Genomic DNA, 23,932 nt, shown 5'->3' on the forward strand with positions numbered 1-23,932 from the left:
AAACATATGAGGGGGGAGTAGCCAAAAGTTCTAATACATATTATTAAAAAAAGGAAAGACTTCAAACTTCTGCATCAAAATAAACTTGCCTTTTAATTTCATGTTTCTATGAGCTTTTCAAAGAACTCTCATATCACCATTACTGAAAAATCCTACAGAAAATATATCCTAAGTGATGGCACAGTCAACATCCTCAAATAAAACAGCACAGAGGAAGTAAATCCAGCTATACTGCTACGAGGTTCCAGAGTTTATTCAAAGCTAATACATTAAATGAGGAATAAAGATGAAAAACTATAATCCTGGGGGCCGAGCAGTGACTTAGCAGGTAAAGCCGCCACCTGCAGTGCTGGCATCCCATGTGGGTGCTGGTTCAAGTTTCAGCTGTTCCACGTCCAATCCAGCCCTGCTATGGCCTGGGAAAGCAGTGGAAGATGGCCAAAGTCCTTGGGTCCCTGTACTCACGTGGGAGACCCAAAAGAAGCTCCTGGCTCCGGATTGGCCCAACTCTGGCCATTGAAGCCATTTGGGGAGTGGACCAGCAGATGGAAGACCTCTCTCCCTGTCTCTGCCTCTCTGTAACTCTGCCTCTCAAAGATATAAATAAATCTTTTTTTTTTTTTAAGATTTTATTTATTTATTTGAGAGGTAGAGTTACAGACAGTGAGAGAGAGAAACAGCGAGAAAGGTCTTCCTTCCGTTGGTTCACTCCCCAAATGGCTGCTTCAGCCGGAACTACTCCGATCTGAAGCCAAGAGCCAGGTGCTTCCCCCTGGTCTCCCACGCAGGTGCAGGAGCCCAAGCACCTGGGCCATCCTCCACTGCCCTCCCGGGCCACAGCAGAGAGCAGGACTGGAAGAGGGGCAACCGGGACAGAATCCGGCGCCCCGACCGGGACTAGAACCCCGTGTGCCAGCGCCGCAAGGCGGAGGATTAGCCTAGTGAGCCACAGCGCCGACCCAAAATGTGGTATTTATTAAGTAAAAGCTTCCACAAAGAAGTTGCAGATAAATCTTTTTTAGAAGTTGGAGTTTTGGGGCCGGCGCCTTGGCACAGTAGGTTAATCCTCCACCTGCAGCGCTGACATCCCACTTGGGCACCAGTTCTAGTCCCGGCTGCTCCTCTTCCAATCCAACTCTCCACTGTGGCCTGTTAAAGCAGTGGAGGATGGCCCATGTGCTTGGGCTCCTGCACCCATGTGGGAGACCCACTGCAGCTCCCAGCTGCTGGCCCGGCCCTGGCTGTTGTGGCCATCTAGGGATTGAACCAGTCGATGGAAGATCCTGCTCTTTCTATATCTCCCTCTCTATAACTGCCTTTCAAACAAATAAAATAAAAACAACAAAAAAGTAGCCAACATAGGCAAGTAAGATGTTCCCTCCCACTTGGCATTTTGGTTTGCTTCTGAACACAGAAAATTTCAATTTCATTTCTCTGTGTGTGGTTTATAGAAAATTATTCATTATCCGAGATACATGCTCCCATCCCCTGGTTTATTCCTCAAATCCTTGTAATGGCCAGGACTGGGTTAAAGCCAACACCAGGAGCTGGCAACTCAATCCAAGTCTCACGTGGGTGGTAGAAGCCCAATTATGTGAGCTACCGTGTCCTGCCGTCCAGGGGGTCTGCGTTAGCAGCAAGCTGGACGACACTACTTATGTAGTTTTTCCCTCTCATCTCCGTCCCTCCCTCCTTCCTTCCTTGCTTGCCCTCTCTCTCTAAATATTTAACTGCTTATCTGACAGAGCAACAGAAAGAACAGAGACAGGGAGACTTTCCATCTACTGGTTCATGCCCCAAATGCCTGCAAAAACTAGGTCTGGGTCAGGCTGAAGACGGGAACCTGGTCTCCCACAAGGCAGCAGGGGCCCAAGAACTGGCCCATCCCCTGCAGCCTAGGAAGCTGGATCAGAAGTAGAGAAATTAGGACTCCTTAAGATTTTTCCTTTCATATTGAGCCTAGAACATCACCTAACTATTCCCTAAAATGATTTTTTTCATAACTCCTTAGTAAACTTAATAAACTCCCTTGATAGCCTTACTTACCCCTCAAGACAAATACAGTCTGCCCTATTTCTCTTTCACTGTTGTGACTCTCTTCTCAAAAATCAGCAATAATTTGTCAGTAATTAATAGCCCCTTCTCGGACCTGTTGTCTTACTTTACAGAAATGCTGGCACTCAACCTTCCCAACAACTTCCTTTTTCTAAAAGTGTACAACCTTAGGCCGGCGCCGCGGCTCACTAGGCTAATCCTCCGCCTTGCGGCGCCGGCACACCGGGTTCTAGTCCCGGTCGGGGCGCCGGATTCTGTCCCGGTTGCCCCTCTTCCAGGCCAGCCCTCTGCTGTGGCCAGGGAGTGCAGTGGAGGATGGCCCAGGTGCTTGGGCCCTGCACCCCATGGGAGACCAGGAAAAGCACCTGGCTCCTGACTCCTGCCATCGGATCAGCGCGGTGCGCCGGCCGCAGCGCGCCGGCCGCGGCGGCCATTGGAGGGTGAACCAACGGCAAAGGAAGACCTTTCTCTCTGTCTCTCTCTCTCACTGTCCACTCTGCCTGTCAAAAAAAAAAAAAAAAAAAAAAAAAAAAAAAAAAAAGTGCACAACCTTGAGTATTTGTCTACCTTTCTGGACTATTCTTGCTTACTTTCTTCTGACCCTTTTATGTAGTTTCCCTATGCTTCTGGCTTCATGCGCATATTTCACACACATGGCTATGCTGTGAATGAGTCCCCCAAAGTCCATGTGTTGGAGACTTCATCTCCAATACAGCAGTGTCAGGAGACGGGGTATAATGGGAGGGTGTCTGGGACACGGGGACACCCATTATGGCAAGAGTAAACTCCATATAAAAGGACCAATCTGTCCCCTCTCCCAACTTCCCTCTTTATCTCCATGCCCACCGTACCCTTCCTCTATGAGATGACACAACAAAAAAGGTTCTTGCCAGATGCATTCTGTCAATCTCTCAGCATCCAGAATCATGAGCCAATAGATTCCTGTTCCAAATATATTATCCAGTCTGTGGTGGTATCCTCAGAGCAGCACAGACACACACACACACACACACACACACACATACACACACTATTTCTCTCTCTGCCCTCTCCTTGGGAAATTCAGATGATCTCTGAAGTCCTCTCAGCCTGATCCCTTGACCCATATATGTACATGCTCTATAAAACCTCCACCTCAATGTCATATTTGTTCTAAAAATTAAATTGTTCAAACTAATCTTAGAAAATCGGGTCCTGCTCATGACTTTCCCACTAGGTAACCAGCCCCATCCCCAATGGGCTTTGATGTAGATTTTATCAAATCCCCGTATCTCTTCCTTAGCCTACAGTTCTTCTGTAAAGATGAACTCATTAAGGGAGTAGCACAATTGCTCCTCCAGTCACCACCTCAATGTTAGCCTCTGTTCTCACAGCCTTTGCCAGAACTCACTGGCAGGACTTGAAATTAGCTACCATCTTGTTTTTTTTTATTTTATTATTATTTTTTTTTTTTTTTGACAGGCAGAGTGGACAGTGAGAGAGAGAGACAGAGAGAAAGGTCTTCCTTTGCCGTTGGTTCACCCTCCAATGGCCGCTGCGGCCGGCGCGCTGCACCGCGCTGATCCGATGGCAGGAGCCAGGTGCTTCTCCTGGTCTCCCATGGGGTGCACTCCCGGGCCACAGCAGAGAGCTGGCCTGGAAGAGGGGCAACAGGGACAGAACCCGGCGCCCTGACCGGGACTAGAACCCGGTGTGCCGGCGCCGCAAGGCGGAGGATTAGCCTAGTGAGCCGCGGCACCGGCCACCATCTTGGTTTTAAACTCCAGCTGAGATGTTTTTCAGGAACTTCAAGCCCTGTACAAAACAAAGTAGTAACTAATCTTCCCATAAGGCCCCAGACTGCTGGAGCCCACACTGCCATCACAACATCTTCAAAAGAAGTGCTAGGGACCAACCAGAGACCCACACACAAGCCGATAATGCATTGTTCATCCTCAGCTTTTGATTCACTAACTTTATTCCCAGGAATTAAGTGAGCTGCCCAGCTCATTGCTCTACACTTTGCAATAAACACAAGCTTTTTCCATCACCCCTGTGTCAGCAGTGAATCAATGGCTTGCTGTGTGCAAAGGGACCCATCTTGGGGTGCTTGATAGCAATTACATCAGAGAGGCTTGGATATGCATTGCCTAGAGCAAACCAGTGTACTTTAATCCCAAATACATGAAGACTTTCCTGGGGATAAATCCAACTGGATAATGTAGGAGAATTTTCCAGACCCATACTTTCAGGAGTCTCTATCCCAAGAATCTGCTGGGGGAGGGGGGAGGGAGACTGGATCTAAGGTTCTCTTCCCTTCATAATTTTTCCTTTCCCCTTATATAACAAAGGTGCCTCTAAACTGTCTCAAAGCTCTTAGGATGCATGCCCCTAAACACCCTTCAGCGCCAAACTCAGTTGGGAAAGGCCTTCTTGAGAAACAAAGGGGGCCTTTGAAATATGAGTGAAAATGTTGAGAGAACAACTCTCTAAGGACTGTAATAAATACTTTTACTGTCAAGTGGTATCCAATCCTCTACTTAAAAAAATAAGAAAAACAAAAAACTGAAATACCAGAAGCTCACTGCAAATAACCTGGGGCATATATGATAGAAACAGTTCAAAAAAATGAGTGGTACTGCTAACAAAACCCTTTCTATTCCTATCAATGTATTTACACCAACTATATTTCTCAGTGCTTACAGTTTTAAAATGAAAACTAGACACTGTTGCTAATTATTTTCATGCTAAGTAATAAGTCCTTTTAATTCATGAATACCTAAGTTTTTTAAGATTTATTTGAAAAGCAGGTTACAGAGAGAGAGAGAGAGAGAGAGAGAGATTTTGAATGATTTTCCAGCCACTGGTTCACTCCCCAAATGGCTGCAACAGCTTGGGCTGAGCCAACGGAAGCCAGAAGCCAGAGGCCAGGAGCTTCATCCAGGTATCCCACGTGGGGGCAGGGGCCTAAACACTTGGGCCATCTTCTGCTGCTTTCCCACGTACGTTAGCATTGAGTCAATTCAGTCAGGATGCCAACTGATGCCCATGCTGGCACTGCAGGCAGCGGCTTAACCTGCTGTGCCACAACACTGGCCCCAAGTAATTTTTTTGGCTATTATTATTTTTTTTTGTGACAGGCAGAGTGGACAGTGAGAGAGAGAGACAGAGAGAAAGGTCTTCCTTTTGCTGTTGGTTTACCCTGCAATGGCCGCTGCGGCCAGCGTGCTGCGACCGGCGCACCACGCTGATCCGATGGCAGGAGCCAGGTACTTATCCTGGTCTCCCATGGGGTGCAGGGCCCAAGCATTTGGGCCATCCTCCACTGCACTCCCTGGCCACAGCAGAGAGCTGGCCTGGAAGGGGGGCAACCGGGACAGAATCCGGCGCCCTGACCAGGACTAGAACCCGGTGTGCCGGCACCGCAAGGCGGAGGATTAGCCTAGTGAGCCGCGGCACCGGCCTTTTTGGTTATTATTAATCATGATTTATAATATATTCTGGCTGATCAATTGACTATTAATAATAAAGGAAATTCAATAAAATTATGCTAGTTTTGTGACCACAAAAAATTCAAGTCAAAATTTTTTCTTTTTACATATATTTTTGGCGCAAATAAACCTGATAGTGCAATCAAAACTCTTAAGCATAAAAATTTACTACAGTAAAACGTTGTGGCAAATGGGAAGTGATCAAGAGGAAAAAAGAATAATGTAAAACTCACACTTCTGAACAGGCCATCAAGGAGGGAGGCGCCTTTCTCCAAAGGGAGGAAGGAACCTCCACTGTGATACGGCCTTGACTAAACAAGTTCAGAGTTGGTGAACTCAAGGGCTTCCATAGCCTAGACAGCTCATGGCAAGAGCCTCGGGTGATTGCTGACATCGTGAATAAGAGTGCCAATTGTTAAATCAACAACGGGAGTCACTGGGTACAGGCTCCCCACATAGGATCTCTGTCCTTAATGTGTTTTACTATGAAACTTAAAAACAACACTCCTAGTCGAACAATACCCTATACCTTGTGCGGTTGTGTGAGGGCAGCCTGTTGAAATCCTTGCTTAGTGTATACTAAGTTGATCTTCTGTATATGAAGGTAATTGAAAATGAAAGTCAATGAAGGGCGGGATGGGAGAGGGAGTGGGAAAGGGGAGGGCCACAGGAGGGAGGGAGGTTGGGGGGGAGCCACAACAATACAAAAGTTGCACTTTGTAAATTCACATTTATTAAATAATAAAAAGAAAAAAAAATAAAAAACTCATACTTCTGGGGCCAGCACTGTGGTATAGCGGATAAAGCCGCTGCCTGCAGTGCCAGCATCCTGTATGGGTATTGGTTCAAGTCCCGGATGCTCCACTTCCCATCCAGCTCTCTGCGATGGCCTGGGAAAGCAGCAGAAGATGGCCCAAGTCTTTGAGCCCCTGCACCCGTATGGGAGAGCAGGAAGAAGCTCCTAGCTCCTGGCTTCCAGCTGTTGTGGCCATATGGGGAGTGAACCAGCGTTTGGAAGACCCCTCTCTCTCTCTCTCTCTCTGCGCCTCTCTGTTTTTCAAAGAAAATAAATTGTAAAAAAAAAAAAACAAAAAAACCTCCTAGTTTTTCACAAATTAAAAAAAAAAACAGATGACTTGGTATCACAATGTGTAACTATATTCCATTTTTTTTTTTTTTTTGGATAGGCAGAGTTAGACAGTGAGAGAGAGACAGAGAGAAAGGTCTTCCTTCCGTTGGTTCACCCCCCAAATGGCCGCTACGGCCTGTGCGCTGTGCCAATCCGAAGCCAGGAGCCAGGTGCTTCCTCCTGGTCTCCCATGTGGGTGCAGGGCCCAAGCACTTGGGCCATCCTCCATTGTCCTCCCGGGCGACAGCAGAGAGCTGGACTGGAAGAGGAGCAACAGGGACAGAATCCGGCACCCCAACCAGGACTAGAACCCGGGGTGCCGGTGCCACAGGCGGAGGATTAGCCTAGTGAGCCGCGGTGCCGGCCCTATATTCCATTTTAAAAAGTGATAGAAGGGTATGCATTTGGTTTAGCAGTTAAGATGTCGGCTTCCCAATCAGAGTGCCTGGGTTTAATTCCTGGCTCCAGGTCCTGACTCCAGGTTCCTGCTAATGCAGATCCTGGAAGACTATAGTGATGGCTTAATTACATGGGTTACTGCCACTCAGTGGGAGACCTGGGATTGAGTGTCTGGATGTTGTAGGCATTTGGAAAATAAACCAGTAGATGGGTGTGAGGTTTGGTGAGACAGGTAAATTCCTGGCCTGCAGGCAGCACCGTATACAGCAAACATGAACAAAGTCATCACTATCTCTTTTTTTATATTGTTGATGCTGGCCTGGATCACCTGGCCTAGGCCATCCTGGCCAGATTTCTCCACCTTAGAGTTCCTTCTCCACTTCCCCACCCCACCCCCACCTCCACCTTTTCCACACTATACTCTTTTTTTTTTTTTTTTTTATGATTTATTTATGCAGAGAAGATAGAGAATGCTGGTACACTCTCAAAATGACTGGCTCATTCCCCAAACAGCCACAACAGCCGAAGCTGTGCCAATGCGAAGCTAGGAGCTTCTTCTGGGTCTCCCACACAGGTGCAGGGGCCCAAGGACTTCAGCCATCTTCTACTGCTTTCCCAGGCCACAGCAGAGAGCTAGATTGGAAGTACAGCAGCCAGGACTCAAATCGGAGCCCATAGGGGATGCCAGCACTGCAGGCAGCAGCTTTACCCGCTATGCCACACCCCGGCCCCCACCACTATCTCTTAACAAGAAACAGGCCCTTATAATCAATAATTAAGCAGCCAGACTCCAACTATCTTATTGTACTGAACAGATTAGCAAAAACTGGTTTGTGCCAGCTTGAGTGGCCATCTGACAGCCAACCAACCTTTGTTTCACTGCAGTGTAGCAAAACACATACTCCTGGGAGTAGACTGAAGGTGTTAATAAAACATGTAAGGTATGTTACAGCATATTACCTCAACTGCACTTGCATGGACAAAGACCTATCTTGAACGCGGTAAAGGACCCTCTTATCAGTAAAGGGTAGCACCCTGAGCTGACAAACCTGTTAAAACCCCTGGGCATTGAGGCTAGGAGGTTAAAGCTGCTGCCTGTGACACTGGCATCCCACATCTGTGTTGGTTCATGTCCTGGCCGCTCCACTTCCAATCCAGCTCCCTGCTGGTGCGCCTGGGAAACCAGTGGAAGATGGCCCAAGTGCCTGGGCCCCTGCACCCACATAGGAGATCTGCATGAAGCTCCTGGCTCCAAGCCCGGCCCTGCCCTGGATGTTGCAAGTATTTGGAAAGTGAACCAGAGGATGGAAGAAATCTGCCTCTACCTCTCTCTGTGACTCTGCCTTTCAAAAACAGAAATCCTAAAAATTCAAAAAAGAAATCATATGAAAGAAAGAAAGAGAGAGAAATAAAAAGAAAGAAAGAAAGAAAGAAAAAGAGAGAGAGAGAGAGAGAGAGAGAGAGAGAGAGAAAGAAAGAAAGAAAGAAAGAAAGAAAGAAAGAAAGATAGATAGATAGATAGATAGATAGATAGATAGATCACATGTTAAAAAAAAAATCCTGGGCGCTACGTAAGTTCACTTTCTGGACCTGCCTCACCTTGCCTGTGGGTTTCGTACTTTCACTTTGTCAGTCAATCCTTTGCTTAATCTGACTGTGTCCAGTTCTGAAATTTTCTCTGTTGATACCAAGAGCTTGGACCCCCTTGCTTCCTGCCTCCACCATCTGTGGCAAGCCCGCCATGAAGAGACAGCCCACAGGAGGAGAGACAGCCCACAGGAGGAGAGACAGCCCACAGGAGGCATAAAGCCCACTGATAAGTGAGCCAGTGAGTTTTCTCTCTCTCACCTTCCTTGTGCTGTAGGTAAGTGTAGCCACGACCTGTACCCATGTTGTGAAGTGCCCCAGAGGGGTCTCTCTGTCACCAACTAGCTGTGGACTTGCTACACTGTTTAACTTCTACTTCATTTATGCCTTTTCTAAACTCTCATCCCTACTTCCTGCTCTTTAAAGGTAAACGTTCCAGCATTTATTTCATGGCCATCATTAATGAAGTGTTTGGTCCATGGCAGCCAGTTCCTCGGCCTCTGCTTCCCCACTGCCAGCTCCCAGCCCTGGCCTTGCTCACAGAAGCATGGTATGCAGCTGTTGCTGGCGGCCAAGGCGGTAGCCCCAGGGGCACTAGAGGCCGGGTCTGCTTTTCTGCTCCTGCAGCATGGCAGTCTTGCTGCCAGGTTTGAGCCCCCAGGCAGCAGGCCCACTTCAGCCCTTTACTACCCTGATGCTCCTGGCTTTTCCACCTACAAGACTTTGGTTCCAGGGCCGGCGCTGTGACACAGCGGGTTAATGCCCTGGCCTGAAGCGCTGGCATCCCATATGGGCACCAGTTCTAGTCTCAGTTGCTCCACTTCCGATCGAGCTCTCAGCTATGGCCGTGGAGGATGGCCCAAGTCCTTGGGCCCCTGCACACACATGGGAGACCTGGAAGAAGCTCCTGGCTCCTGGCTTCAGATCGGCGCAGCTCCGGCCGTTGCGGCCATCTGGGGAGTGAATCATCGGATGGCAGACCTCTCTCTCACTCTCACTCTCCTTCTCCTCTCTCTGTGTAACTCTTTCAAATAAATAAATCTTAAAAAAAAAGAAAGACTTTGGTTCCTTCCCACTCACTTTAGGAATCCAGCATCTGCTGCTTTGTTGCCATCCTCCACACCCTCGATAATGCCCAAAAGGTGGTTTTTGGTGATGTTCCTAATGTACAACAGACTCCTTACACCTACTATCAGAGAACTCCTTGACACCTTTCATGATTAAAAAAAAAAAAAAAAAAAGTAGTAGCACCACTCACTTCAATTCATTCCTATTAGGACCATTTCTATGGCCCTATACTGGCCAGACCAGTAGTGCTGGGCAGGCCACCAACTGGTGAGGACTGGGAGGATGAGCTGTAAGATTTTTGTCACCAATCCTATAACCCCTGCCCCTCCTCCAGAAGTAGTCCCAGGAGCCATGTATGCCTAGGCAAATAGTGGCCCACGGACGCTTGGGCACCATGGATTGTATCTAGAGGACGCTAGGACACCATGTTTAGGCAATAAACAAGTTCACCTCCAAGGATGCTCAGAGTGCCATAGCCTGCAGGAGGAAGTCTGGGACGCCAGATCTGATCCAGTCCACTGAGGGGCCTCTCACTGGGCTATATGGGGCTCTCACAGAGCTGCCACACACCCTACTCCTATTTTCTCTTTCTCAAGTTACAAAGAGACTCTCACTCATGGGCAACTCTTCATCCATGCCCACTGACTCATCACTGGGCTGCCTTTGAAATAACTGGAATACCTTTATCTTCTTACTTTTTAACCCCCTTCTATGCTCCTCTGCCAGAAACAGTTCAGCTAGGGTCACTCGGAGTGGAGCCTCCTGTCATCTGGATGTGGAGAACTTTTACTCCCAAGGGAAGGAGGCAGTGGAGATGTGGGGGGACAGCGAGAGTACATGTCCCTTCTTTCTCCTTAACTGATCTAAACCAATACAGGTAAAAGCTGGGGAGATGCTCACAGGACCACACTAAGTTCACTGAGGAATTGCAGATCTTAACCCTAACCTGTGATTTAACTTGGGCTGGCTTACGTATTGTTCTGTCTACCTGTGGTATTCTGGAGCAGAAAAAGCGAATCTGGGCTAATGCCCTGGTGGCTCAACAGCCCAACCAATATGCTACAGGAGCTACAACAGTCTCACAGACAGGCCCTAACTGGAACTATCAAAGAGGTCATGAAAACTCAGGGTTTCAAGACCATATGGTTACCTGCTTGGTGGCTGGGATGAAAAAAATATTGTCAAGCCTGTAAATTACAACAAAACCAGGAAGGTAACAGGACACAAGGAAGGAAACCCAGCCCTATTCCAAGGATGACTTGTAGAGGACATAAAGCTTGGTGGGGAAGCATTTTTCTGCGAAGAGCCACATGGATATTTATATAACATCATTTGCAGGCCAAAGTTACTAACTTAAAAAGTAGCCTATGGGGCTGGCACTGTGATGTAGTGAGTAAAGCCACTGCCTGTAGTGCCCGCATCCCATATGGGTGCCAGTTCGAGTCCCAGCTCTTCACTTCCGATCCAGTGCTCTGCTATGGCCTGGGAAAGCAGTAGAAGATGACCCAAATCCTTAGGTCACTGCACCCATGTAGGAGACCCACAAGAAGCTCCCAGCTCCTGGCTTCGGATCAGCACAGCTCTGGCTGTTATGGCCAACTGGGGAGTGAATCAGGATGGAAGACACTCTCTCTCTCTCCCTGCCTCCCTCTCCCTCTCTCTGACTCTCCTCTGTGTAACTCTGATCTTCAAATAAATAAATAAATCTTTAACAAAAAATTAGCCCGCTATAGATCTGTTGAATTTTGAGCCCTGCCTATGGTTGTCTCAGCAGGGCCAGACTGAATGATTGCATGGGCCTTAAGGGCCCAGGGGACAGATATTCCCCACCTGTGCCTTAAAGAAACACACCAACATAGAGCCCAGCACCCCTGAGAGACAGGCCTTGCCTGGTGCCCATTTCCTCTGTCAGTCAGCCCCAGACATGAAGCTGGAACACTGGCACAAAGATTATCACTATCTAAAAGGGCCACTAGGCCTATATCCTCAATGCAAACAAGAAGGACATTGGAAACGAAACTTCCCTCAACTCAGCATCCTGTATCGGCGTGCTGATTTGAATCCCACTTCCAATCCAGCTCTCTGCTAATGAGCCTGGGAAAGCAGAGAAAGATAGTCCAATTCTTTGGGCTCCTGCACTCATGTGGGAGACCCTGATGGAGTTCCAGGCTTCTGGCTTCGGCCTCACCATTATGGCCATTTGGGGAGTGAACCAGCAGGTTAAAGAAACCCAACTCTCTCTGCAATTCTGCCTTTCAAATAGGTTAGTGAATAAACCCTTAAAGGACTTTCTTTACTTCTGATTTTCTCATTGATCCAGACACCCAGGGTCAAATAAAAGGTATCACTGATTTGGGTCAAGTACAAAGGTCCTGACAGAATATGGCAACAAAGTTCTCCCAGCACCGGATCCCCAGGACCACAGTTAGCTGTTTCACCAGATCTGTGTTGCTAAGAATTTGGGACGAAAGGATCTCTAATGACTGATGACCGCAACCAAGTGGAAAGTCAAGTACTACTTAGCACCCTGCTATGGTAAAACTTCAAAGAATCCTTGACCCCACATTACAGGGACCAACAAAGGACCTCGTACACCTGATGATCCTTGATGATAGATGAGTAGATGGCTCAGTTTCACCCCCAATTTGGACAATAGTGGGCCCCAATATCAGGCTTGGTTTTTTTTATTGCTACATTTATTACACTGACCCTCTCCCTGACCTATTCTCCACCTGGAACCCCAAATACTAACTGTATATAAGCACTGGACAATGACCACCTTAATGGCTTCTCCTGTCTTGCTGTTCTACATTCCAGTGCCCTTACTTCCAAACCCCCACTGGCAATCACCCTTAATCACATCACCAATTATACCAGGATGAGTGGAGGCTGAGGACCCCAGGCTTTTCAGTCTCCCCATTTCAACAGAAGATTCTGGCCAACTTATGACTGAATATGTGGGCTCCTCCAATACCACCTATACTAAAGCTATAAATGATGGGACTAGGGGAGGACCTCATCCAATGGACCCTGACTGGAAAGATCAAGGCCATACCAAATCTGTGAGTCCACAGGAAAAGTCGCTCTTTGCTTTAAAAATGACAACCCCAAAGGACTTTATCTGGGAAGCTGAAGTCAGACTTACTGCATCCATACATTGTGGTTTATCAACAATGTTTGCAAAATAGACAATGAGAAGGATGAAGAAAAACTCTATGATGTACAGGACATGTTTCCATTTGCTAGGGAAACAGAAAAAACAACTACATCTTGACTCCTGATGAATCTTAATTGTTAGTAACTCGTACAGAGAAGGAAGTCTGGGAATAGGGATTGCTACTGGAATTGTTTATAATCTCATGGGCAATCACACCAGGATAAATATTTCCTGCCTGCTTATTCAACTGTTTTGTCACAACTTCAGATGTCAGCTTACCCACTCCAGTAACAGTAGTGATTCCTTTCCTTCAGATTTCCATCGTTATTGCCTTGATGATTACTGTCCTGGGACTTATCGCTAAACTACAACCTGAGGACCAGGGGACTCTCTACCCTATCATAACACACAAGTATCTGCATTCAGGAGCCCACATAGTTTTATTCCTACATAAATAGATAAAACACCCATCTTTCAGCTATTGAAGCTATGCCCCTATATACTGCTTAAAGCTAGGTGTCAGATACCATCAGGTCCCAGGATCCTAGCCACTCTCCCTTAACCTAAAGTACCTTTGCTCTGCGTTTTTGATAACAAATCAATCACTTACTAAAATTAACTCACTGAATTCAGGGAGTGGTACAACCAGTTCATTTGCTTCTCCAACAAACACCCTGATGGTCAGTACTGTCGTGAGGGGCTTCTTTTTGGGGAATTCTAGGTCCAAGGCAGAAGGTAACTACCATCTGCTGTAGCTATCAGACTGATGGATGCCTACCTGGTCATCACAAAAACTCCCTGAAGAATCAAAGGAAGGCCACTACTACAACAGACTAATCAGGAACCTCAAAGTGCACCTCTCATGTCAACTTCAACCTGTGAGAATCTTCACCCCCAAGCACTTTGGAAGCCCAGGGATTCCGTGGTAGCCACTCAGTTTCTCGTTCTGCATATTACAATAAATGCCTCCTTTGTTCCACCAGCCCTGATGCCAGTGGGTCAACTTTCTTTGGGTCAGGTGAGTGAACTCAGTTTTAGGGGTTCTAAAGCAACTCCTCCAACCAGTTTTGAGGATTGTTCTGTATCACTAATCACCAATCTACTTAAGCCTTTGGTATAAGAGTAACTTTCGAGAGGTTTTTGTCTCCAGGCTAGGTAGAAGCCATCCCTGCTCAGATGAAGCTGTTATATAAGTTGAGACCGCCCTCCCTCAGCAACCCATATGACAATGGGATCAAAAATCTCCAGGGAGGAAATTGAGGCAGGATAGATAGCTGGTTTAGTGAGACAGGATAGTTGAGTAACAGGCCTAGGCAGGTGACCCCATGTGGAGCAAACATTAATGAAGTCACCACTATCTCTCTATTTGTAAAGACTTATTTATTTATTTGAAAGGCAGAGTTATGGAGAGACAGAGAGACAGAAAGAGAGAGAGGTCTTCCATCCGCTAGTTCACTCCCCAGATGACCGCAGCTGCACCAATCCGAAGCCAGGAGCCAAGAGCTTCTTCCAGGTCTCCCATGTGGGTGCAGGGACCCAAGGACTTGGGCCATCTTCTACTGCTTTCCCAGGCCATAGCAGAGAGCTGGATCGGAAGGGGAGCAGTTGGGACTTGAACCGGCATCCATATGGGATGCTGGCACTGCAGGCAGCATGCTATACCACATTGCTGGCCCCACCACTATCTTTTTTTTTTTTTTTTTTTTGACAGGCAGAGTGGACAGTGAGAGAGAGAGACAGAGAGAGAAAGGTCTTCCTTTTTGCCTTTGGTTCACCCTCCAATGGCCACCGCGGCTGGTGCGCTGCGGCCGGCGCATCACGCTGATCCGATGGCAGGAGCCAGGTACTTATCCTGGTCTCCCATAGGGTGCAGGGCCCAAGGATCTGGGCCATCCTCCACTGCACTCCCCAGGCCAGAGCAGAGAGCTGGCCTGGAAGAGGGGCAACTGGGACAGAATCCGGCGCCCCGACCGGGACTAGAACCCGGTGTGCCAGCGCCACAAGGCGGAGGATTAGCCTAGTGAGCCGCGGCGCTGGCCACCACTATCTCTTATCATCAATAATTTAGCAGCCAGACTCCAACTACTTCCTTATAAGCAAAAACCAGATTTTACCAAATTGAGAAGCCATCTTGATAGCCAATCAACGTTTGCTTCATTACAGTAGTAAAAAACAGAACCCTGGTTGGAGACTGAAGATGCTAATGAAACATACAAGGTATGCCACGGCATGTTACCATAGTAAAGGACTCTCCTAACAGTATAAAGTGCTTCCTGGAATTAAAAAAAAAAAAAAAAAACTTAATAAAAAAGATCTACTACCTCAGGCCCAGGGCAATACAAAAGCTCACCTTCTGGACCTGCCTGCATTCTGCCTGTGGACTGTGTACTTCTCCTGTGTCAATAAATTCTTCCCATCAGCTTTTGGCTATGTCTCATTCTAAAATTCTTTTCTGCATCGGTTTCCACCCCTACCACTACCCCCTCAACATCTGAAACAGTTCACTGTTTTTCTGCCTTGCAAAATTAAAAAGATAGCCGGCGCCGTGGCTCAATAGGCTAATCCTCCACCTTGCGGCGCTGGCACACCGGGTTCTAGTCCCGGTCGGGGCGCCGGATTCTGTCCCGGTTGCCCCTCTTCCAGGCCAGCTCTCTGCTATGGCCAGGGAGTGCAGTGGAGGATGGCCCAGGTGCTTGGGCCCTGCACTCCATGGGAGACCAGGAAAAGCACCTGGATCCTGGCTCCTGCCATCGGATCAGCGCGGGGCGCCGGCTGCAGCGGCGGCCATTGGAGGGTGAACCAACGGCAAAGGAAGACCTTTCTCTCTGTCTCTCTCTCTCACTGTCCACTCTGCCTGTCAAAAAAAAAAAAAAAAAAAAATTAAAAAGGTGACATAATTTTTATTTTAAAATACGAGTACTTATAATATGCTGGAAATTACACCCTTTGCAAATGGATGGAATCTTACGTAGAAAAATATGGATATGTATTTTTATTTTATTTTTTTATTTTATTTATTTATTTTTTTTTTTTGACAGGCAGAGTGGACAGTGAGAGAGAGAGACAGAGAGAAAGGTCTTCCTTTGCCGTTGGTTCACCCTCCAATGGCCGCCGCGGCCAGCGCGCTGCGGCCGGCGCACCGCGCTGATCCGATGGCAGGAGCCAGGAGCCAGGTGCTTTTCCTGGTCTCCCATCGGGTGCAGGGCCCAAGCACCTGGGCCATCCTCCACTGCACTCCCTGGCCACAGCAGAGAGCTGGCCTGGAAGAGGGGCAACCGGGACAGAATCCGGCGCCCCGACCGGGACTAGAACCCGGTGTGCCGGCGCCGCTAGGCGGAGGATTAGCCTAGTGAGCTGTGGCGCCGGCCTGGATATGTATTTTTAAATGTACGAGTGATGGGATGGGAGTTTTTCACATCATTTTAGGAAGTATCAATAATAAAGTCTGAAGTTCATTGTCCTAGACTATTACACTTGCCTCAATCCATCTAGTGCCAGACCAGTCTTTGTGCCAGCTTTTTCATTTTTCCTGAAACAACATTTGCCTCACTATACTCCCTGCCCCAAAGTCCTCCAGGCAGCCTCCACTCATTCTCCTGGAATTCCAGGGCTTCCCCGGCCAAAATCCCAGACACATGGAGTCCATTTTTCATAATATGCCCCACTACTCTCCTGTCTTTGTTCTGACCTGCCCCATTTCCGTCCTCTCTAGCTCTAGCTCAGTTTAAATTTACCTGTTCCAAAGACCGTCCAGGAAGCATTTCCCATTCTCTCTAATTAGGAGTTCCTCCTTTGAGTTTCCTGCAGCCACAGGAGCCTTTATTTTCACTGTCAGCAACTGCAGTGTTTGGTATGTTTTCTTTGTTTTCTACCTCCTTCCCATCCCACGCCTTAACATACACAAATTCTCTGAAGACAAAGGCTATCTTGCTAATCTTATTACCTAAAAAACAGAGTTCAGTGCTTCTCTTGGCGGCACACTCATTAGTATTTGCTAATGAAAAGGTATTCCACAGAGACATGAAGAGCCTAGGGTCTCTTTAACATATCCTACCCTTCTCTAAGCTATTCACCACCATTAGCATATTATGGCCTTTGAGAAGTACTACAACAGGAAGAACTAATTGATCTGTACATGCTAACTTTCACCAAGTGATCAAACACTCTTTGATGCCCCTCCTCAACCTCTAGTAATATCCCAAAAAACAGAAAAAAAACTGATAGTCTGTCCACCCCACCCACTTCGATTTTTCCCTTCATGCCAGAATGTCATTTCTGTTGCCCCAGTCTTTACATTTTAGACAATAAATGACAGAGATACCATAGAATAATTAAATCCTTGTTGTGAGGGTTACCTTAAGATGTGGCACTTTAAAGTGAGGTTTTAGCAAATAAGTCAACAAATGAATGGGAGAGAAGGGCAAGACCTCCTGTAAAGCAGAAAACAGCCAGGAGTCAGGCAGAAGGACCAATCCTTCCCACACCAGTGGGAAAAAAAGTCTGGGAATGGGTCATTTCCCAAAGTCAAATTATTGCCCTTACTAATCCAAAAAGAAAACCAAAATCTTCACCATGGAGAAGTCTCGCACACACCACCCCAATTTCCCCAATAATGGGGAGACCTCCATGGGCACCTCCTAGTAGGCAGCACGGAGAACACCTTATCCTATCCAGCAGTCCTGGTAGAAGAGGCATAACCTAAATCAGACTGCAAAAACATTAATATCATGAAAGGCAAAGGCTGAGAAACTGCTCCCCACTAGCAGCGTGACAAGTCAATGGCACACATAAGCCTGGGTTAGCAAAAGAGATGGCTGCTATGAAGGGCATTATTAGAAAACTGATAAAATCCCCCATGGACTACATACATCAATGTTAATTCTTCTGAATTTGCTTACTATAACTACGCTCATATTCCTAGGAGATAGAAGCTAAAAGTCACACTCTCTACAACTTATTCTCAAAAAAGTGTAAAGAAGACTTTTATCTGCATTTCAAATAAATAAATCTTAAAAAATAAAAAGAACATATAATTACATTTCATGTGTATGTGTGCTTATATAATTATAAAAAGGAAAACAATGCAAATTGGCAAAACATTAACAAAGGCTAAATGCAGGGGAAGAAATTTGGGGAATTCACTGTAATATCTGTGCAACTGTTGAGTAACTATATTTACTATCTGGCTCTTTATAAACACTTTCTAACCCATGGTCTACTGATTTAACAGAAAATTAACTCACTGCTTGGAGGAAGAAAATTGACAGAAAAAGATTTAAAAAAAAACACAATTAGCAGGACCACACAATGTAATTTTTTAAAATACAACCTTAAAGAACAGGTATGTCAAGCTTCCATTCGTACTTTACAACAATATAAGTATGTTTAGTAGAAATCCTTCCTTCTAACATAAAAAAAAGTTTACTGTATCCTTAGAAATTATCTTTTCAAAAAAAAAGATTTATTTTTACTTGAAAGAGTTACAGAGAGAGAAGGAGAGACAGAGAGACAGAGGTCTTCCATCTGCTAGTTCACTCCCCAACTGACCACAATGGCCAGAGCTGCGCCAATCCAAAGCCAGGAGCCAGGAATTTCTTCTGGGTCTTGCACGTGGGTGCAGGGGCCAAGGACTTGGGCCATCTTCTACTGCTTTCCCAGGCCACAGCAGAGAGCTGGATAGGAAGTAGAGCAGCCAGGACTCCAGCCAGCACCCATATGGGATACTGGCACTGCAGGTGGCAGCTTTACCCACTACGCCACAGCACTGGGCCCCTTAGAAATTATCGGGACCGGCATTGTGGCATAGCAGGTAAAGCCAATGTCTGTGACACCAGCATCCCATATATGGGAATCAGTTCAAGTCCTGGCTGATCCACTTCCGGTCCAGCACCCTGCTAATGCAACGAGAAAGAAGCAGAGGACGGCCCAAGTGCTTGGGTCCCTGTACCCACATGGAAGACCTGGATGAAGCTCCTGGCTTCCACTTGACCCAGCCCAGGACAATGCAGCCATTTGAGTAACAAACCAGTGGACAAAAGACTCTCTCTGGTAACTCTTTCGAATAGATCTTAAAAAAAAAAAAAAAAAAAAAGAAGAAGAAGAAGAAATTATCTTTATTAGCAAGTACAATTAATACTTTACAGCACACTCAATCTCATGGTTGAATTTAAGGCAAGAAATAATTTTTAAAGACTTATTTATTTATTTGAAAGGAGAGAGAGACAGATCTTCCATCTGATGGTTCACTCCCCAAATAGCTGCAACGACCAGAGCTGTGCTGGACCAAAGCCAGGAGCCAGGAGCTTCATCTGGGTCTCCCATTTGGGTGGTAGAAGCCCAGGTACTTGGGCTGTCCTCTGCTGCTTTCCCAGATGCGTCAGCAGGGAGCTGGATTGGAAGTGGAGCAGCTGGGACTCTAACTGGGGCCCATATGAGATGCCAGTGCTGCATGCAGCAACTTAATCTGCTACACAACACCAGCGCCAAGAGTAATTTTCTGAAACACAGTCACTCCTCTATTATCTATGGGTTCTATAGTCACGGATTCAACCAATCTCAGAATTACAATGACGGGGCTGGGGGGGAGGGGAATCATGTCTATAGTGAACATGTGCAAGCTCTTTTTTTCTTGTCATTATTTCCCAAAGAGTAGAGTATAACAACTTTTTACACAGCATTTACATTGCAGTAGGTCTTATAAGTAACCCAGAGATAAGTCAAAGCATACCTGAGGATGTGTGTGGGCTCTATGCAAAAACTGCATTTCATGCAAGGGACCTGAGCATCTGTAGATTTTCTGTGTCTGAGGGAGGTCATGGAGCCCACCAACACTGAGCGATGACTATATACAAGTCACAGAAAAGGCAAGTGGTGTAAGTGGTATGTTCATCTATCTACTTTCACATTAGTTACCATGACCATGCTTGCTTGCTTTTTTTTTTTTTTTTTACAATTTATTTATATTTGAAAGGCAGAATTACAGAGAGAAGGGGGAGAGAGAGAGGTAAGAGAGAAAGATCTTCCATCTGCGGGTTCACTCTAATGGCCGCATCAGCCAGGGTTGGGCCAGGCTGATGGCCAGGAGTTTCATCCAGGTCTCCCATGTGGGTACAAAGGCCCAAGTCCTTAGGCCATCTTCTGCTGCTTTCCCAGGCACACTAGCAGGGAGCTGGATGGGAAGTATGGTGGCACGGAGCCACAGTGGTACAGCACAGGCTCCCAGACGATGCTTGCTTGCTCTAACAGTATTTGATAGGCGTAAGCAGCATATCAAAGCACTTGCAGGGTGTGGCTCTCCCATACATTATTACAGATATGTCGTTTGTTCTCTTTGTTAAGTAAACATTTCCCTTAGTCTTATTTTCCAATCACTTTGGTTAGTAATCCTTTTCCCACTGGTAGTCCAAATGTAAAATTTTAACTAACCCATGGCCAAATTACTACCAATCCTCAATAAATGAAGTCTTGAACAAATGAATTATTTCTCTCAAAATGAATGATAGATTTAAATGTAAAGATGATCTACATCAGCCCTTCGAATCTAAATGATCACCCCAGGTAAGTCCTCTGGCTGAGCTCTCCCCTTCCCTCCAAAAGTTTCCTTACAGAGAGATAAACACAAGTTAAAGCTCAGTGAGAACATGGCAGCTAAGCTGCTTTTGTATATGTTTGAAAGTTCCATTAAAAATTAATAATATTTTTTAAAAAATCAATATAATTTATCACATTGAAAAAGAGGAAAAAAACATAATCCTCTGAATACACAGAACAATCTGACAAAATGTAATACCCATTTCTAACTTCTCATCAAACTTAAGAAACTTTCTAAGCCTGACATTTGAAATCTCTGTGAGAAAATGATAAATTAAATATCAAAATTCAAAACTTCTCCATCTCCTGAATACACTGCTGAGACAATGAAAAGACAAATTACACACTGGGAAATATTTTCTCCAAACCATATATCTGACAAAGGACTTGTTCTAGAATATATAAAAAATTCTCTAGACAGTTAAGAAAATATTCTAATGAAAACATGAGCAAAGGATAGGAACAGGCATTTTCACACCAAAGACGAGAGAGAAGGGAGTTCATAAAAGGATGAGCACTACTCATGAAATGGAAATTTAAACCACGTAGAAATACCAGCACACTCAGCAGATGGCTAAAAAGACTGCCCGCAGGAGTGCTGGCCGGGATATGAAGAGACAGACCTGCACTCATTCTGTTGGTGGGAATGGGACATGTGACAACCATGGCGGAAAACGGGCTGGCAGTGCCTTAGAGAATTTTATAGCCATTCATTCCACTCCTAGATACATTCCCAAGAGAAAGCTCATGTATATCCACACGAAACTGTACAGGAAATGTTCACAGCAGTCCTATTTGTAGCAGTCAAAAACCAGAGACGCCGGCGCCGCGGCTCACTAGGTTAATCCTCCGCCTTGCGGCACCAGCACACCGGGTTCTAGTCCCGGTCGGGGTGCCGGATTCTTTCGCGGTTGCCCCTCTTCCAGGCCAGCTCTCTGCTGTGGCCTGGGAGTGCAGTGGAGGATGGCCCAAGTACTTGGGCCCTGCACCCCATGGGAGACCAGGAGAAGCACCTGGCTCCCGGCTTCAGATCAGCGTGGTGCACCAGCCACAGTGTGCCGGCCGCGGTGGCCATTGGAGGGTGAACCAACAGCAAAGGAAGACCTTTCTCTCTGTCTCTCTGTGTCCACTCTGCCTGTCAAAAAAAAAAAAAAAAAAAAAAAGACAATCCAAAAAATTCATCAACATTTTAAATATTAAATATAGACAATAGCTGAGGGAAGTTGAGTGCCTAGTGCAAGATAATCAAGAAAACAAATGGCAGGGTGAGAAAATGAACCCAGGTCAACAGTCTTAACAAAGCCCAGTGTTCCTTCCCCTAGACAAAACCATACTGGAATATCTTCCAGAATTATTGCATGATGAATGCTCAAATACCAACCAAACTGTTGTCAACTAGACCACAAAACAAGTCTGCTCTCAACTCTAGGGAGACAGAGTGCTATGACTTACAAGTTGAGAGTCAGGGAATGAGTTTGAGGAGGAGGAACCTTAGAGGACCTGCTAAGCTCAAAAATCTGTGCAAAGGCAAGGCAGGTTCCAGGCTTGTTACAGAACTGACAAGGAATACAGGCCTTTAACCTCCTAGGCCAAAGTACCATAAGTGTGCCACTCATGCATGTGCCTAAAACATTAGATTAGGTTTAATCTCAGATCGAACAAAAAAGCAAAACAAAGCCTATTTCAAATTTAGGGACTTCCCACTCCAACAGGTAGCTGGTGACAAAAATTTTTTGCCATTAACAGAGAAAAATCATTATTCTCCAAAATATAAAAATAGATGTAATGCAAACATCTAAGACAATAGTTTAATAAACAGTTATGAATTCTTGGTCTTGATCAACAGGAGTGGGGCAATAGGACTAGAAATAACAACCCAGGGATCACACAATATGGCTGGTTTCTGAACTGTAACTTGCAAGGGCTAGTCATCTCTCAAAGGCAGCAACAAAAACTGCACTTAGAGGTGTTTGTGTTTTGGTTCTTTTGGTCATCCCGCTATAGGCTCTTGCAGAGTTAGAAGGGCCGTCTCACCCCCACCTTTTCTTTCTCTTTAAAAAAGCTCTAGAAGCCAGTGTTGTGGCATAGTGGGTTAAGCCTCTGCCTGTGAGGCTGCTTGCATGCCATATGAACTCCAGTGAGTCCTGCCTGCTCCGCTTCTAATCCAGCGCCCTGCTAATGTGCCTGGGAAAAAGGCAGGTGATGGCCCAAGTGCTTGGGCTCCTGCCACCTATGTGGGAGACCTGGATGAAGCTCCAGACTCTGGCTGGCCCAGACCTGGCTGTTGCGGCCACTGCGGGGTGAACCAGCAGACGGAAGATCTCTCTTTGTGTCTCTTCCTCTTCCTCTAACACTGCCTTTCAAATAAATCAATCCTGAAACAAATAAACAAACAAACAAAAAAACCCAAATCTATGTTAGGAATTGTTAGCCAAGACATCATTAGCTGATTTTATCCACACGTAGGCACCACTCAAACCATTTTTAAACCACCCTCCTCTTCGATATTAATTATCTTATTGCTAAATAAAGATTTCTCCTGTCCAATCATGTTGGCAGCAATCAAACATGCTACCAAGTCTCATGACTCACTCTCTCAAATCTGTGTTTAACAACGGGCCTGCATATGATCACATTCAAAGGCACCCTCCCTGGGGTTTTCCATGATTCCCTTGCTGCTACTGCAAAAACAGCCCCAGTTTTCACTTCTCAGCTCCCCCAAGTGGCTAGGACCCTATGAAGCTTTCTCAGAAGTAGTTTTCAGAAACATTAGGGGTATGGAGGGGAACGTGCTGGAGACAGTGGAGCTCAATCAAGCCAGTACCCTCGATGAGTTCCAGTTCCATCATTCCTGTACTTGAATTGTTTCAACACTGCCTTCAAACCTGAAACACAGTCTTGAGTAAAAGTATTCCAAAACTGCAACAATTATGTAAAAATGTCTGGCATGGGGGGGCCAGCATTGTGGCACAGAGTGCCAATTCTAATCCTAGCTACTCCACTTCTGATCTAGTTCCCTGCTTGTGGGCCTGGGAAAGCAGTGGAGGATGGCCCAAGTGCTTGGGGCCCTGCGCCCACATGGGAGACCCAGATAACGCTCCTGGTCTCAGCTTGGCCCTTTGGTTTTTTTTTCTGTGACTTAAAAAGCCTGCACGTTACAGGACTGTTGTGAAGAGAATCTATGTCCTAAAGCTGCTGTAGGGGCTGGTGTTGTGGTACAGCAGATGCCAGCATCCCATATGGGCACCAGTTTGAGATCTGGCTGCTCCACTTCCAATCCAGCTTCACTTCCAATCAAGCTCCCTGTTAATGCACCTGGGAAAGCAGTGGAGGATGGCCCAAGTGCTTAGGCCCCTAGTCCCACTTGGGAGACCTGGAAGAAGTTCCTGGCTCCTGGCTTGGGCCTGGCACAGTCCTGGCTGTTGCAGCCATTTGGGGAATGAACCAGCAGATAGAAGATCGATCTCTGCTTCCACT

At 46.3% G+C, this 23,932-nt stretch overlaps 1 protein-coding gene across 7 annotated transcripts in view; it reads right to left on the reverse strand.

The window, feature by feature from the left end:
- PPP4R1 (protein phosphatase 4 regulatory subunit 1) overlaps positions 1-23,932 on the reverse strand; it is an 84,277-nt gene that overhangs the window by 54,695 nt on the left and 5,650 nt on the right. The gene's annotated exons all lie outside the window — the stretch shown is intronic.

The sequence above is a fragment of the Oryctolagus cuniculus genome, chromosome 10 (assembly GCF_964237555.1).
Source record: "Oryctolagus cuniculus chromosome 10, mOryCun1.1, whole genome shotgun sequence".
Lineage (NCBI taxonomy): Eukaryota > Metazoa > Chordata > Mammalia > Lagomorpha > Leporidae > Oryctolagus > Oryctolagus cuniculus.